The sequence below is a fragment of the Pelobates fuscus genome, chromosome 5 (assembly GCF_036172605.1).
Source record: "Pelobates fuscus isolate aPelFus1 chromosome 5, aPelFus1.pri, whole genome shotgun sequence".
Classification (NCBI taxonomy): domain Eukaryota; kingdom Metazoa; phylum Chordata; class Amphibia; order Anura; family Pelobatidae; genus Pelobates; species Pelobates fuscus.
In genome coordinates this window covers 371,464,596-371,479,115 of record NC_086321.1, presented here as the reverse complement: position 1 = coordinate 371,479,115, position 14,520 = coordinate 371,464,596, and positions in this window count along the sequence as shown.

Below are 14,520 nucleotides of genomic sequence, written 5' to 3'. Positions count from 1 at the left end.
AACATGCCCTCTTTCACCCATCATTCATAATAAAACAAGATAGACAATAAATTCAGTCCTAACATATTTAAAATTGGAGTATTATGGGGCGAAGTCAGCCAGGTTTGTTAATTTCCCTTTTCCTTTTTCTCATTTTCCTCCTTTCTTTTCTTTCTCTTCATTTTTTCTTCTTTACTTCCACCTATCTTCTCTTTCCTTTCCTACACCAGCCTGGGACCTCCGGGGTTCTTCTTCCCCTCTTGCGCGACGAATGCGGTGGTGGCCGTATACGGCCATCATTCCAAGCTTGCCCCAGTAGTGGTGAGGGGCTTGGGTAGCTGGCCAAGAGCTGTTTTCCGAATGGCTCAATGCCAAACTCCCCGACTCTGCTTCTGCACCTGTCGGCTCTCCCCCCGGAAGCCATATCTGGCATTTCTAAAAAAAAGTATTTTCGAAAGGCTTGACCTTGGATACTATTTGCACCATAACTACAGCAATGAGCTGTAGTGGTCATTGTGTATAGTGCCATGTAAATCTGGGCTGGCATAGAATCATGTGGGTTTTAGTTATTTAGAAGCTAGGTCTAACACTAGGCTATTTGGAATAGACTGATGATGACCTTTAGATTGCAAGTTCATTGGCAGAACCCTCTACCTGTTGTATCTGTCCGTTCTTATTGTGTTGTATTTTCCGATTGTACAGTTCTGCGGAATATGTTGGTGCTTCATAAATCCCAGTAATAAATAAATAAATATAAGAACTTGGCATAGGGGTGTTTCGGTTATTACTTGCAAATGTTCTCTTATTTAACTAGATTATGGGATCTTTGGATGCTGGGGCTCCTGGCAGGCCTTGGAACAAGCTGTCAGCAGCTCTGCAAGTGATTTAGTGAGGGAATAGCAGTATCCTACAGGTGATCAAATTACATGCTAAAGCTTGCGTGTAATTTAACGAGTGAAAGCTGGGGTCCCACATTCAGTCCTGTCATGGTATTCAACGTTTGTTCTATTGTTGGTCTGGCTTGTCCAACGAAATCCTGATAGTTATCCAAAACCACAAGATACACCTTAGACTTAAACTGAGCCCTGCCTTTCATGTCGCTAGGTTATTTGAAACACACCTGCTGAAACCTTTAATATACACAGAATCCTGGCCTCTTGGTTAAGTCTCCTTTTTCTGAATGATCTGAGGGGGTCGTTAGACATTCAACTCCTTACAAACTGAACCTATAGGATTACTTTCAGTTCACCTGTCACATTGATAACCATCCCATGTAAGGTATTGGAGACCACCCACTAACCCTGCTTGGGGGACCTAAATACAGCAGATGAATGTGTCCAAATTACTGTGGCTAAATTGGCATTGCACCTACAACAGTATCTCCCGGCATCCGGTATCTCCCATGAAACCAGTGGGCCCAACGCAGTGCCTTTATGCTAGTACCTGAATTATTAAATAGCCGTCATGGACATGTAATGGAGCACGGGCAGAATACAACCTCATTTACTTAGTTCCTGTTTTAGTGTACCCTCTGGTGATGCCCACTTCCAGAGTAGAAGATACCAACTGGAACAATCCCCCAGTTTCAGATGCCCGCCGAGGCCCGATCACCTGAACAATGATAAACTGTAACTAACAGGTATATTGGCATCTACCCCTTTCTGGCAAACTACTTCCATTATCTTCTGATTAAATTGTGTTGAGAATAAACCTGCATCAGCTTATCCTTTTCTGCTGTTGAGCATTTGTCTTCCTTCAATACCTTCACACCAAACTCTAATTCCTATCATGCTCATACAGTCTGAACAAAGATGAGCACCCTGGTGTGTATGTGGAGGGAGTCATTTATTTGGCCAAAACATGTTTAAGCATTGCCCTCAGGCAATGTGGAGATCACAATATGGGTGTTCAGTTTGCACACAAACACTACTACACACCTATCAAAGATCAACTGTCGTGATAAGTGCCTCTCCACTGTCTGTTGTTGAAGGGCAGAGGTACTATGGAAGTTTACAGATTTTATAATTGAGAGAAGCGTGAAAGGACCATGATAGTGCTGTCTGCAAGAGAAAAGATTCAATTAATAAGACATTTCATCTCCAATAAGAGTCCAGTCCACAGTGGAATGGTCCAAGTCCAATCCTCGGAGTACATTATGTGACTATTCCCAGCTACGGAGTGACATTCTATTTGGGGATCCTGTACCCAGTGAGCCCAGGTCATGCCATATATTATAGTGTCACAACATGTCCCTTTTGAGGGCTGTTCCTGGAAAATGTTAATGACGGGACTGCAATAGAATTAATATTTAAAAGGACCATATCTGTTTTATAGGATATGGCCAGCAGGTAGCTCTACAGCTGTTAAATAGCCCCGTCTATTGTGATGCTTTGACCCCTGACAATAGGTTATTATATAGAAGACTAGGCACTGTGTGTATGTCCCTCTCTTCTCACTAGAGAGTTGGTACAATTCTACCAAACCTGCCAATGCAGCCATTCCAAAAAGCAATCGTTACTGCTTCTGCCATATTCCTGCCAGCTAAGAGCACACTGTGCGTGTCCTACCCCATCTCGTACATACCACCCAGCTCTGAGAATGCAGTGTGGGTATTATATGTATATATTATCTCTTACAACCCCCCCCCCCCCAAGTCCTGAGAATGCAGTGTGGGTATTATATGTATATATTATCTCTTACAATCCCCCCCCCCCCCCCAAGTCCTGAGAATGCAGAGTGGGTATTATATGTATATATTATCTCTTACAACGCCCCACCCCCCAAGTCCTGAGAATGCAGTGTGGGTATTATATGTATATATCATCTCTTACATACCCCCTCTCCAGCTCTGAGAAGGCAGTATGGGTATTATACAGGGAGTGCAGAATTATTAGGCAAGTTGTATTTTTGAGGATTAATTTTATTATTGAACAACAACCATGTTCTCAATGAACCCAAAAAACTCATTAATATCAAAGCTGAATATTTTTGGAAGTAGTTTTTAGTTTGTTTTTAGTTTTAGCTATTTTAGGGGGATATCTGTGTTTGCAGGTGACTATTACTGTGCATAATTATTAGGCAACTTAACAAAAAACAAATGTATACCCATTTCAATTATTTATTTTTACCAGTGAAACCAATATAACATCTCAACATTCACAAATATACATTTCTGACATTCAAAAACAAAACAAAAACAAATCAGTGACCAATATAGCCACCTTTCTTTGCAAGGACACTCAAAAGCCTGCCATCCATGGATTCTGTCAGTGTTTTGATCTGTTCACCATCAACATTGCGTGCAGAAGCAACCACAGCCTCCCAGACACTGTTCAGAGAGGTGTACTGTTTTCCCTCCTTGTAAATCCCACATTTGATGATGGACCACAGGTTCTCAATGGGGTTCAGATCAGGTGAACAAGGAGGCCATGTCATTAGATTTTCTTCTTTTATACCCTTTCTTGCCAGCCACGCTGTGGAGTACTTGGACGCGTGTGATGGAGCATTGTCCTGCATGAAAATCATGTTTTTCTTGAAGGATGCAGACTTCTTCCTGTACCACTGCTTGAAGAAGGTGTCTTCCAGAAACTGGCAGTAGGACTGGGAGTTGAGCTTGACTCCATCCTCAACCCGAAAAGGCCCCACAAGCTCATCTTTGATGATACCAGCCCAAACCAGTACTCCACCTCCACCTTGCTGGCGTCTGAGTCGGACTGGAGCTCTCTGCCCTTTACCCAGCCACGGCCCATCCATCTGGCCCATCAAGACTCACTCTCATTTCATCAGTCCATAAAACCTTAGAAAAATCAGTCTTGAGATATTTCTTGGCCCAGTCTTGACGTTTCAGCTTGTGTGTCTTGTTCAGTGGTGGTCGTCTTTCAGCCTTTCTTACCTTGGCCATGTCTCTGAGTATTGCACACCTTGTGCTTTTGGGCACTCCAGTGATGTTGCAGCTCTGAAATATGGCCAAACTGGTGGCAAGTGGCATCTTGGCAGCTGCACGCTTGACTTTTCTCAGTTCATGGGCAGTTATTTTGCGCCTTGGTTTCTCCACACGCTTCTTGCGACCCTGTTGACTATTTTGAATGAAACGCTTGATTGTTCGATGATCACGCTTCAGAAGCTTTGCAATTTTAAGAGTGCTGCATCCCTCTGCAAGATATCTCACTATTTTTGACTTTTCTGAGCCTGTCAAGTCCTTCTTTTGACCCATTTTGCCAAAGGAAAGGAAGTTGCCTAATAATTATGCACACCTGATATAGGGTGTTGATGTCATTAGACCACACACCTTCTCATTACAGAGATGCACATCATCTAATATGCTTAATTGGTAGTAGGCTTTCGAGCCTATACAGCTTGGAGTAAGACAACATGCAGAAAGAGGATGATGTGGTCAAAATACTCATTTGCCTAATAATTCTGCACTCCCTGTATGCTGTGTATAGATAATGTGCGTGTATGTGAAGACGCTGTATGTGTGTATGTATAGATGCTGTGTATGTGAAAAAGCTGTGTGTGTGTATTTGAAGATGCTTTCAGAACCCTTCTGGAGGCGGCGGGAGGTGTCGCAGGGCGGCCGTACGAACACGGCGTCGAGTGAGGTAGGAGTTGCAGGCTGCTGGTTCGGGAACAGATCTGAAACTGGCGAACATTCGGGAAGTGAATGTGGAGGTTGGGGAAGTAGCGAAGGGGCTGAAACTGCCGAACGTTCGGAAGGTGAACATGGAGGTAGCCATACCGCCGACCATTCGTTTGCCGAATGGGGAGGTAAGAAAACTGCCGAATGTTCGGTAGTTGAACGTGGAGGTAGCCATACTGCCGACCGTTCGTTTGCCGAACGGGGAGGTAAGAAAACTGCCGAACGTTCGGTAGTTGAACGTGGAGGTAGCCATACTGCCGACCGTTTGTTTGCCGAACGGGGAGGTAAGAAAACTGCCAACCGTTCGGTAGTTGAACGCGGAGGTAGCCATACTGCCGAACATTCGGCTGCCGAACGGGGAATCAGGAAAATCTGCCGAACGTTCGGTTTTTTGCTTCCTCTGTTGCAGGTACAGCAGGAGAGGTGGCGGATGGAGACAGGAGTTCGGGCAAACGGCCAGTACATAAGGGGATCTACAAGGAAGGGAGGATCGGTACGGCAGGCTTGGCAGCAGGACCTGGAAACGCTGGAAGTGCTGTTGGCAGTGGCGGAGTTAGGACAGCGGGAGTTCATCACCCGGGTGAGTCGACCTCTGACACCATTGCCCCTCCAGTTGCCATGCCAAGGGTAGCCCCGGTGGTTGGTCCCGGTACTGGGTCAGGCTGGTGACGGCGGGGGGGCAGTTGGTAGGCGGGGGGCTAGAAGGACAGCGACTGGACCGGAGGGTTATGGTGACACACGAGACGCCCTACCCAGCTCTTCTTCTCCTCCTTACAGATCACTGGAGCATCCTTCCACGGGCCGTGAGCGGGCCCAGGACACAGGGACCGGATGGTTGGCAAGAACTCCTGGGTCCTTGGACGGCGGAATCTCAACGGATCCCCCCATGCTCTCGACCAAAGGAGCGACTGGTGATCTGCTAATACAGATAGGTCTGGCAATTTTACAGGGTTTGTGGTCATTTTTAGATAGTTGGGGCTCTGGGCAGGATCAGCCAAGGTTTTTTTGGGGGGGGCTTGTCTGGGAACCAAGCCCGGGGGTTTAGGGGTTTAAGTTAGCGCAGTCAGAAGCAGGAAAGTTGGTAGTCACGGCTGGGGCATCAACATCGATGTGTACGGAGGGCGGAAATTAACGTGCCGAACTGGCGGGTAGCAACCCTGATGCTGCACGGCAGGATGTGCACATATCCTTCGCGGGGCCACTTGGTTGCCAATTAAAACATTGGACTTGAAGGGAAGGATTTGGAAGGGTGAGTTCCTTGAAATGTTGTGCTTCTCCCATTGGGGAAGTGCATTTGGTTTTTTTTTTTAATTCTTTATTTTTCGACTTGACAGGAGCAACAAAGTATACAGAATAACGTTATGTTTGTGCAGAAGCCAACATTGGTATTACAATATCATGCAGAATACGTTACAAAACACTCCTGAAACCCTTTTGCAATACATCTGAATTATTTGTCTCCCATCGAGGGTTTTATATGTTTCAGGCAATGTAATTGTCTCAAAGGAGTCCTAATACGGAATCTAACCAGATAGCTCTAGCTCTCCTCAGGGGAAGTGCATTTGATTTGAAGGACAAGGACGCTAAGAAGGAGGGGGAGGGAAAGGTATAGGATGATCCTGAAGTCCTTTGGCAATTGGTTGCGAGCGTTCTGCATTTGGGCCGGCGTAATTGGCAAGAAGTGTCCGGAGAAGTGCTCACAGCTCCTTTGTTATTTAGACGGCAATTGGGAGGCTCATAGCAAGTATGGGGGTCTAGCCTGGGGGCGCTACGACGAGCAGCTGCGGGAGGGTTTCCCACACGGTTTTGTTCCCTTCTTTTTCTGGATCGCCGTCCGGAATGTCAGTTGCATAAATAGAAATCGGTGGCGGAATTTCCAGAGGTAGTGCGAGTAAAACTTGCTAAGGAGGTCCAAATGGGTAGGATGGCGGGACTCCCCTTCACTGTCCCTCCCTTGGTGGGTCTTCGGGTTCCCCCCCTTTGGGGGTAGTGCCGAAGAAGGAGCCGGGGAAGTTCCGGCTCATACATCACCTTCGTACCCAAAAGGGTCGTCAGTCAACGACGACATTGACGAGGGTTTATGCTCGGTGTCTTCTACATTATTCGACACGGCTGTGGCATGCAGGGCAGGGGGCGGTAGTGGCAAAAACTGATGGGGAATTGGCTGTCTGTCTGTTACCTTTTGGGTTGTTGGGTTGACGGGGAGCTCTGCATTGACCTTTGTTTGCCCATGGGACGTTCCATCTCATGTGTGTATTTTGAGAAGTTTAGTACTTTCTTGGTAAGGATAGTTAAGGTGGAGTCGGGTAGCAAGTTTATAGTTCATTATCTGGATGACTTCCTCCGTGTCGGTCCCGCCGGTTCGGAGGATTGCCGTTTATGGTTGCGAACTCTGGAATGGGTCGCCCAAGTGTTTGGGTCCCTTTGGCGGCTGACAAAACAGTGGGACCGACCTCATGTCTCTGTTTCTTGGGTTTGGAAATAGATTGGATTGCAGGGGAATGTCAATTGCCGGTAGACAAATTGGTGGCATTATGTCAGGCTGTCCGGGAGGCTGGGGCAGCAAGTAAGGTGACGTCGATATCGTTGCAATCATCGCTCGGGTGTTAGAACTTTGCTTGTAGCATTGTGCCAGTGGGGCGGGTTTTTCAATAGGTTGTTAGCAAAGGCGACATGTGGGGTTAGTTCCTCTCGTCATTTATTTGAGTTACAATCCCGATGTGGGAGGATTTGGCAGTGCGGGATGTGTTCCTTAGGGACTTTATTGGCAGAGTCTCTTCCGGGAGCCCACGGGTCAAGCTAAGGAATTGGAACTTTTTACAGATGCCTCGGGGTGTGTGGGGTTTGGAGCGTATTTTGCGGGACAATTGGGTGCGGAACCGTGGCTGGAGGAGTGGAAGGCGGACGCTATAATTCGTAATCTGGAATTTTGGAATCGTCTCCCTTGGTAGTTGCGTTGGCACTATGGGGTCCTAGGTTACGGGATACTAAAGTGAGCTTTCTTTCAGACGACATGGCGGTCGTGTCCGCGGTTACTCATTTGTTGGCCTCGTCTACTCCGGTTATTCGCTTGTTGCGGCATTTTGGGTTGTTTTTGCATGCACTTTTAACAGAGTTTTTAGGGCACATCATGGGCCCGGTTTCTTGAATGTTGTCGCTGACGCGCCGGGGGCTCAGTTGGAGGGTCTGGTCTGTCCAGACGACATGTGGCAGCTAGGGACCTCCTGTTTGGACGCCTAATCAAGGAATCGTTAGCCCTGAGTACTTGGAAGGCGTATGTTAAGGTCACGAGGGAGTGGGAGGAGGTGTGCGGATGCGCGGGTGGCCACCATTCTGCTGAGGTACGGGCGGATACACTATTGTTGTATTTGCACAGGTTGTTTGCTGCTGGGGCCTCTCATCTCATGGTGGATAGGCACATGGCTGCCTTGGCGTTTCTGTTTAAGTTGAGTGGCAGGCAGGATATTAATAAGAGTTTCCTTATCCGCCAAGCTGTCGGAGGACGCCTGATCCCAGGAGGCCGGTGTCGATGGGGATTCTGAGGCAGTTGGTAGGGGTGCTCCAGGGTCCCTGTTACTCTCGCCATGAAGTACTTTTAATCTCGCTTGCGTTTGCTTTAGCGTTCTTCTTCTTTGGGGCGTTGCGGGTAAGTGATTTAGTGAGTGGTTGTCAAGCAGGTAGCGGAAGAATCCAGGTGGAGGATGTTGACGTGCGGCAGGATCGCATTTGTCGCGAGTTTGAGGCGCTCAAAAAAAAACAAAAAAAAAACATGTTTTATTTGGGGTGCTTGGTCACACTTTATGAGTTTCCGGGGTCGTTAGTGTGTCCGGTTGCCTGTGCAACTGCATATGTGCGGGCCCGCCCAAGGGGGACGGGCTCCCTTCTAACTCATGAGGATGGGTCGTCATTATCGGAGTACCAGTTTTCAGGGTTTTCGGTAGGGGTTGGGTCCTCGGCAGTTTGGTACACATTCACTCAGAATTGGGGCTGCTGCAGAAGCAGCCAGGTTGGGCCTTGGTGACGAGTTGGTTAAGCGGATTGGATGGTGGGAGTCCGTCAGGTTCCGGTCATATGTAAGGTTAGACCGTATTAAAAAAAAAAAAAAAAATGAAATGAAAAAACAATGTTGCATTTAAATGGTACAGTTACGCTTACGGGTTGTGGTTACATGTGGTTAACCTGTTTCTTTTCCTCCGTAGGTTGGGTCGCCTGGTTGGTGGGCAACTCATTCATCCATTGGGCGCACAAGAGAGCTGCAGTTCGACCCCAAGGAGGACAGCTGGGCTTTCCACAGCGCGTGGTCAAGTTATTGTGGTTTGGCTATAGGGATTTTTTGTTGGACGGAAGTCTGCTCAGAACTTTGGAGGCGTTTAGGTGCAGGGCAGTTACAAGATTTTCTGCTGCTTTATGCAGGTGGTAATAATTTTGGGGGGGTTGTCAGGGTATTTATATCGGCAGACATTTTGTGCTGTGATAGAAATTAAAATGTACATTGTCAGTCACTCTGAACAGAGTAGACTCCATTTTGTTATTTTCAAAGTTAACAAAGAGACACGAAATTTCTATCCTTTCTGTAAAACTAACCACTTTGCCAGAGCTAAAGGAATGCATAGTATAAACAAACTAAATGACGTCAAAATAGCCACCAGGAAAAGTTAACTCTTTCCTGGATAGGTATGCTTAGTGGGACGAGACTGCCCTCTACAGACCAAATACATAAATTATTATCTGGAAGGCAACCACACACCCCAATTTTCTATTGGTCTATTACCTAGTGACGAACAGAGAAATTTTCCCTTTAAAAGTTAAGACAAAGGGAAGAGAGAGGATGCAAAGCAAGGGAGGTATGCAGATGAATGCAGGGAAATGCAGAGAAAGCAAAAGGAGGCAGAAGGATGCAAAGCAAGACAAAGTAGGCAAGAAAGAAACATTCCTTGACACTTAGCTACCTGAGAACATCTGGTGAGAACATCTCTTTAACTGGTAAATATACTGGTTTCATTTAATTAATCTAATTTAATTAAAATGTTCTAATAGCATGATATATGACTGGATAAATCACGATCAGATTTCGATATTTAGTTAACTAAATCATGTATTGATTTGCTATAAAATAAGATAAAATATCTGTTTAGGCAAGTTAAAATTCTGCTTATAAAACATGGTAGATTTCTTTTATTGGATGGTTCCAGGAAATGACTAATGAGCTGGTTTAAATGTTATTTTATTTAAAATTACATGAGAATAGGTCTTAATTACTTGGGATTTCTAGCCGGCATTGATAGGGTTATTTTAACTGTCAGCAAAACTTTTACGACCTTAAGCTGCACTCTGAGGAATTCTGTTCTATGTGGGAAACTTTCTTTGTCTCTGTGAAAGACAGTCATAAATCTTGTCTTAGCCATTGGGATCTGTTTTTATATTACCATATTGTATTGCATACTCATGTTATACTGAATTTCCATTGATTATTGTCACGCATGTTACTTATTATTATTATTATTTGAATATAAAAATAAATTGTATCTATTTTTTTTTTTTTTTTATTTTTTTTTTTTAAATTCTTTATTTTTGTTGTGCAAGCAATAACAATACATCTTACACTGCCACAACGGCACATGCAAGCATCATTGGTATGACAGTTTGGTCTCTGCACATTTTTTTAAAATATAAAGATAAACAATCTGATATAACACGTTTGCTGCAGGTCTCGATAAGTTTTAGCATTTAACGTTTCACAAAGAAAAGAGGGAATAGACGTGACCTGCATAAAATAATGATTAGTACTCTATTTAACTTAACAGTTAACAACTATATGTGCGTTATAAGTGTAGCTGTCTACATGGCTGCTCTCAAGTTTGAATGTCGCTAAACTAGCCACCTATATATAAAAGATAACATGAAGATAACTGGCTAGTAGACATCAGTATTTTATAGTATAACATGCTAGGCTAGGTATACATATAACAATGCTATTTGCGCTTAAGATTATAGGTGTGTTGCGGTGCATTGTTGAGGAGGGGAGCTTTTATGCTTAAGGCACTGGTTGTGCGTTTTTAAGTGTAGGATTAAGTCAACCATTTTACCGCAAGTGTTAAACAAGCCTAGGATGCCACTTTAGATAGGGTTAGCTAGTAAAATGATGCATGAGCGTTTGATGTAAGCAACAACGGTAGTAACTCTTCAAGGGATGAAATGGTGGCAGCTTAAAGGTTGGTTCACTAAGTTTAGTAGGTATGCAGGGAGCAGTTCATGTGTAAGGAGGCATGGTGGGGAAGTCCAGCTATAACGAGATGTGCCTGACAGACTCCGATGTACAGCCTGCGCTCATCCGATCCCTTGTGGGTGCCAAGCACGGACTTCGAGAGCTCTTGTCGTCTGGCGTGTCAGGAGCTTGTGTTTGGCTAAGTGCCAGGCATCCGGCATGTGTCGGCATATCCCGCGGTTGTGCAGGTCGGTGAGGTATTTCAACCCTGCGGACTCCAGTCTTGGCATGTGGGGCCGGTCAGTCCCAAGGGTAGTTGTTGCTGGGAGTACCGGGGGTCTGCGGCGATGTGCAGAAGTAGGTCTCAAGTGTGTCAGGCTTTGCTCTTTCTCCATGTGATCCTCTTTCTCCATGTGTACCTCTTCCCTGCGGGAGCCGCGGGTACTTTCTGTGTGCGTGGGGGGTGCCGTTTAGGTAAGTGGTTACTTGGCTGCGGTGTGGCAGATTGCAGTGCCCGCCTTTCCAGCTTTAACCAAAATGCTGCAAGGACAGCCTCTAGCTTGGTCTGTAGCGTGGTCTCAGTGCTGAGATCTTGGTTGCGAGGGAGGCAAGACGTGTCCGCCATTAGGAGTGGGTCGGCAGTTGAGTTAGTCGTTTGTCTGCAGGCCCTCACGTCTCCCTCTCCCCTGTGGAGTGTAGCTCTCCCGGGTTGGACCGTGATAACCCCCAACGGTCCCAGGGGGGGAGTAACGGGGTGCCTGCCCCACCAGAGCAGTCGCTGGGTGGCCCCTGAGCGGGAGAGCGGCCGCCTCCCCCGCCCAGTGCACACAAGGCCGCATGTGGTCATACGTGTGGTTGCTTGGCTTTCAACGGGTCACCGACCCCTACAACCAAGCCCAGTAATGTCAGGCGTCGGAGTGGGCTCCAGGTGGTCCTGAAATCAGGCTTAATGGGGCTGTTTATCGCTTTTGTTGCCAGGATGATGGAGGAGCTCCTGTGGAACACGTCTGTCCTCCATGACAGTTAGGCCCCGCCCCCCCAAATTGTATCTATTTTTATAACAAATTGTGATTTTATTTATATGAAATACATTTCACTTACACAATAACGATCTTTGGGATCTGAGAATTGAAATAGTGGGCAATTTTCAACTGTTTACTATTATTATCACATAAATATCCCCACAGGGTACCCCAGACGGAGCTAGTGCACCGTAGGTAACAGGATTTAGACGGATTGAGGGCTCGGGTGCCAGGTGTAATCTCGATTTGGTCGGAATGGGTGCCCCGGTTCCTTGGGCGTCACGCTAGGGATCTGATGGCAGTGTCTGGGAGCAGGGGACAAGTTAATAAGCGGTTGTCCATTTTCGTGAGACGTTTAGGGGGAGTGGTTGTGCGACATATAGAGCTGGAAGCTAGACTCTATGGTTATTATAGGTATGATGGGGTGCACCTTTCCAATGTTGGTAATGAGTTTCTTAACTTTGGTTCAAGAAGGCCTGCAGCGTGCTTTGTTTCTGCCGGGGGGGGGGGGGGGGGGGGGGTGCTCAGATGGCTTGAGGGGTCAAGCCCTGAGCTGTGGCGGAAGATATTGGAGGCTAGGTAGTTTTGCTATCTGGAAGCTTGGTTGGTTAACAATGTTTACATGGTTGAATTTGGTATTTGGTAGGTTGGAGCCCGTAGGTGGTTCTCAGCCTGGTGGGGTAGGGGGTGTCTCGGTATGCCCCTGCAAGCAAAATTGGTAGGTTGGAACCCGTAGGTGGTTCTCAGCCTGGTGGGGTAGGGGTGTCAGCGGTATGCCCCTACTATCTAAATTTGGAGGTTGGAACGCGGAGGTGGTTCTCAACCTGGTGGGGTAGGGGTGTCTCGGTATGCCCCTACTACGAAAATCAATTGGTATGAGGCATTTTGTGGCCATGTTGGTTATGTCAATTATGTATGGTTATGTGTTATTGTATTATATGTTAGGGGTCATTGCCGGTGGGTCTAGTACTGTTAATAATTGGGGTAAAGTACAGATTATGTGATCTTGGGAATGTTTGGCAATGACCCAAATTATTATTTATATATTTATTATATTTAATAAAGCCGTGGCAAAGTTTTCTCCACTTTAAATCTGTGTCCGTGTCTTATTGGGGGGGTGTAAGGTAAAGTTTTGGAACATATGCCCATAAGGTCGACTATGCGCATGTCATATGTGTAAGTAAAGATGTGTGTAGATGTTGGTTGTATGTGAAGATGGTGTATGTAATGATGTGTATAGACGCTGTGAATAGATGTGTGTGTGAATATGCTGTGCTTGTGTGTGTGACGATACTGTGTGTAGATGCTGTTTATAGATATTCTGTCTGTTTGTGTTTGTGTTTGTGTGTGCGTGCGTTTGTGTGTGTGTAGATGCTGGGTAAAGATACTGTGTGTGTGTAAAGATGCTGTTTGTGTATAGATGTTGTGTATAGATACTATATGTGTGTAAAGATGCTGTCTGTATAGATGTTGTGTGTAGATTATGTGTATGTGTGTGTGTTTGTGTGAAGATGCTGTGTGTAGATGATGTGTATATATGTTGTGTGAAGATGCTGTGTGTGTGCGTGCCTGTGAAGATGCTGTGTGTGTATGTATGTTGTGTGAAGATGCTGTGTGTGTGTGTGCCTGTGAAGATGCTGTGTGTGCATATATATGTTGTGTGAAGATGCTGTGTGTGTGTGTGTGTGTGTGTGTGTGTATAGATGATGTGTGTGTGTGTGTGTGTGTGTATATGTTGCGTATAGATGCTGTGTGTGTGTATATATGTTGTGTATAGATACTGTGTGTGTTTGTGTGTAGATGCTGTGTGTGTGTGTGTGTGTGTGTGTGTGTGTGTGTGTGTGAAGATGCTGTGTGTGTGTGTGTGTGTGTGTATAGATGATGTGTGTGTGTGTGTGTATATGTTGCGTATAGATGCTGTGTGTGTGTATATATGTTGTGTATAGATACTGTGTGTGTTTGTGTGTAGATGCTGTGTGTGTGTGTGTGTGTGTGTGTGTGTGTGTGTGTGTGTGTGTGTGTGAAGATGCTGTGTGTGTATATATGTTGTGTGTACATACTGTGTGTCCGTGTAAAGATGTTATGTATAGATACTGTATGTGTGAAGATGCTGTGTGTGTATAGATGATATGTGTAGATACCATGTGTGTGTGTGTGAAGATGCTGTGTGTGTATAGATGTTGTGTGTAGGTACTGTGTGTATGTTTCTGTGTGTGTGTGTGTGTAGATGCTGTGTGTGTGTATATGTTGTGTATAGATACTGTGTGTGTGTGTGTGTGTGTGTGAAGATGCTGTGTGTGTATAGATGTTATGTGTAGATACTTTGTGCGTGTGAAGATGCTGTGTGTGTATATATATATATATATAAATATGTTGTATGTACATGCTGTGTGTGTGTGTGTGTATATATGTTGTGTGTACATGCTGTGTGTGTGTGTATATATATATATGTTGTGTGTACATACTGTGTGTGTGTATATGTTGTATGTACATGCTGTGTGTGTGTATATATATATATATAAATATGTTGTGTGCACATGCTGTGTGTGTGTGTGTATATATGTTGTGTGTACATGCTGTGTGTGTGTATATATGTTGTGTGTACATGCTGTGTGTGTGTGTATATATATATGTTGTGTGTACATGCTGTGTGTGTGTATATGTTGTGTGTACAT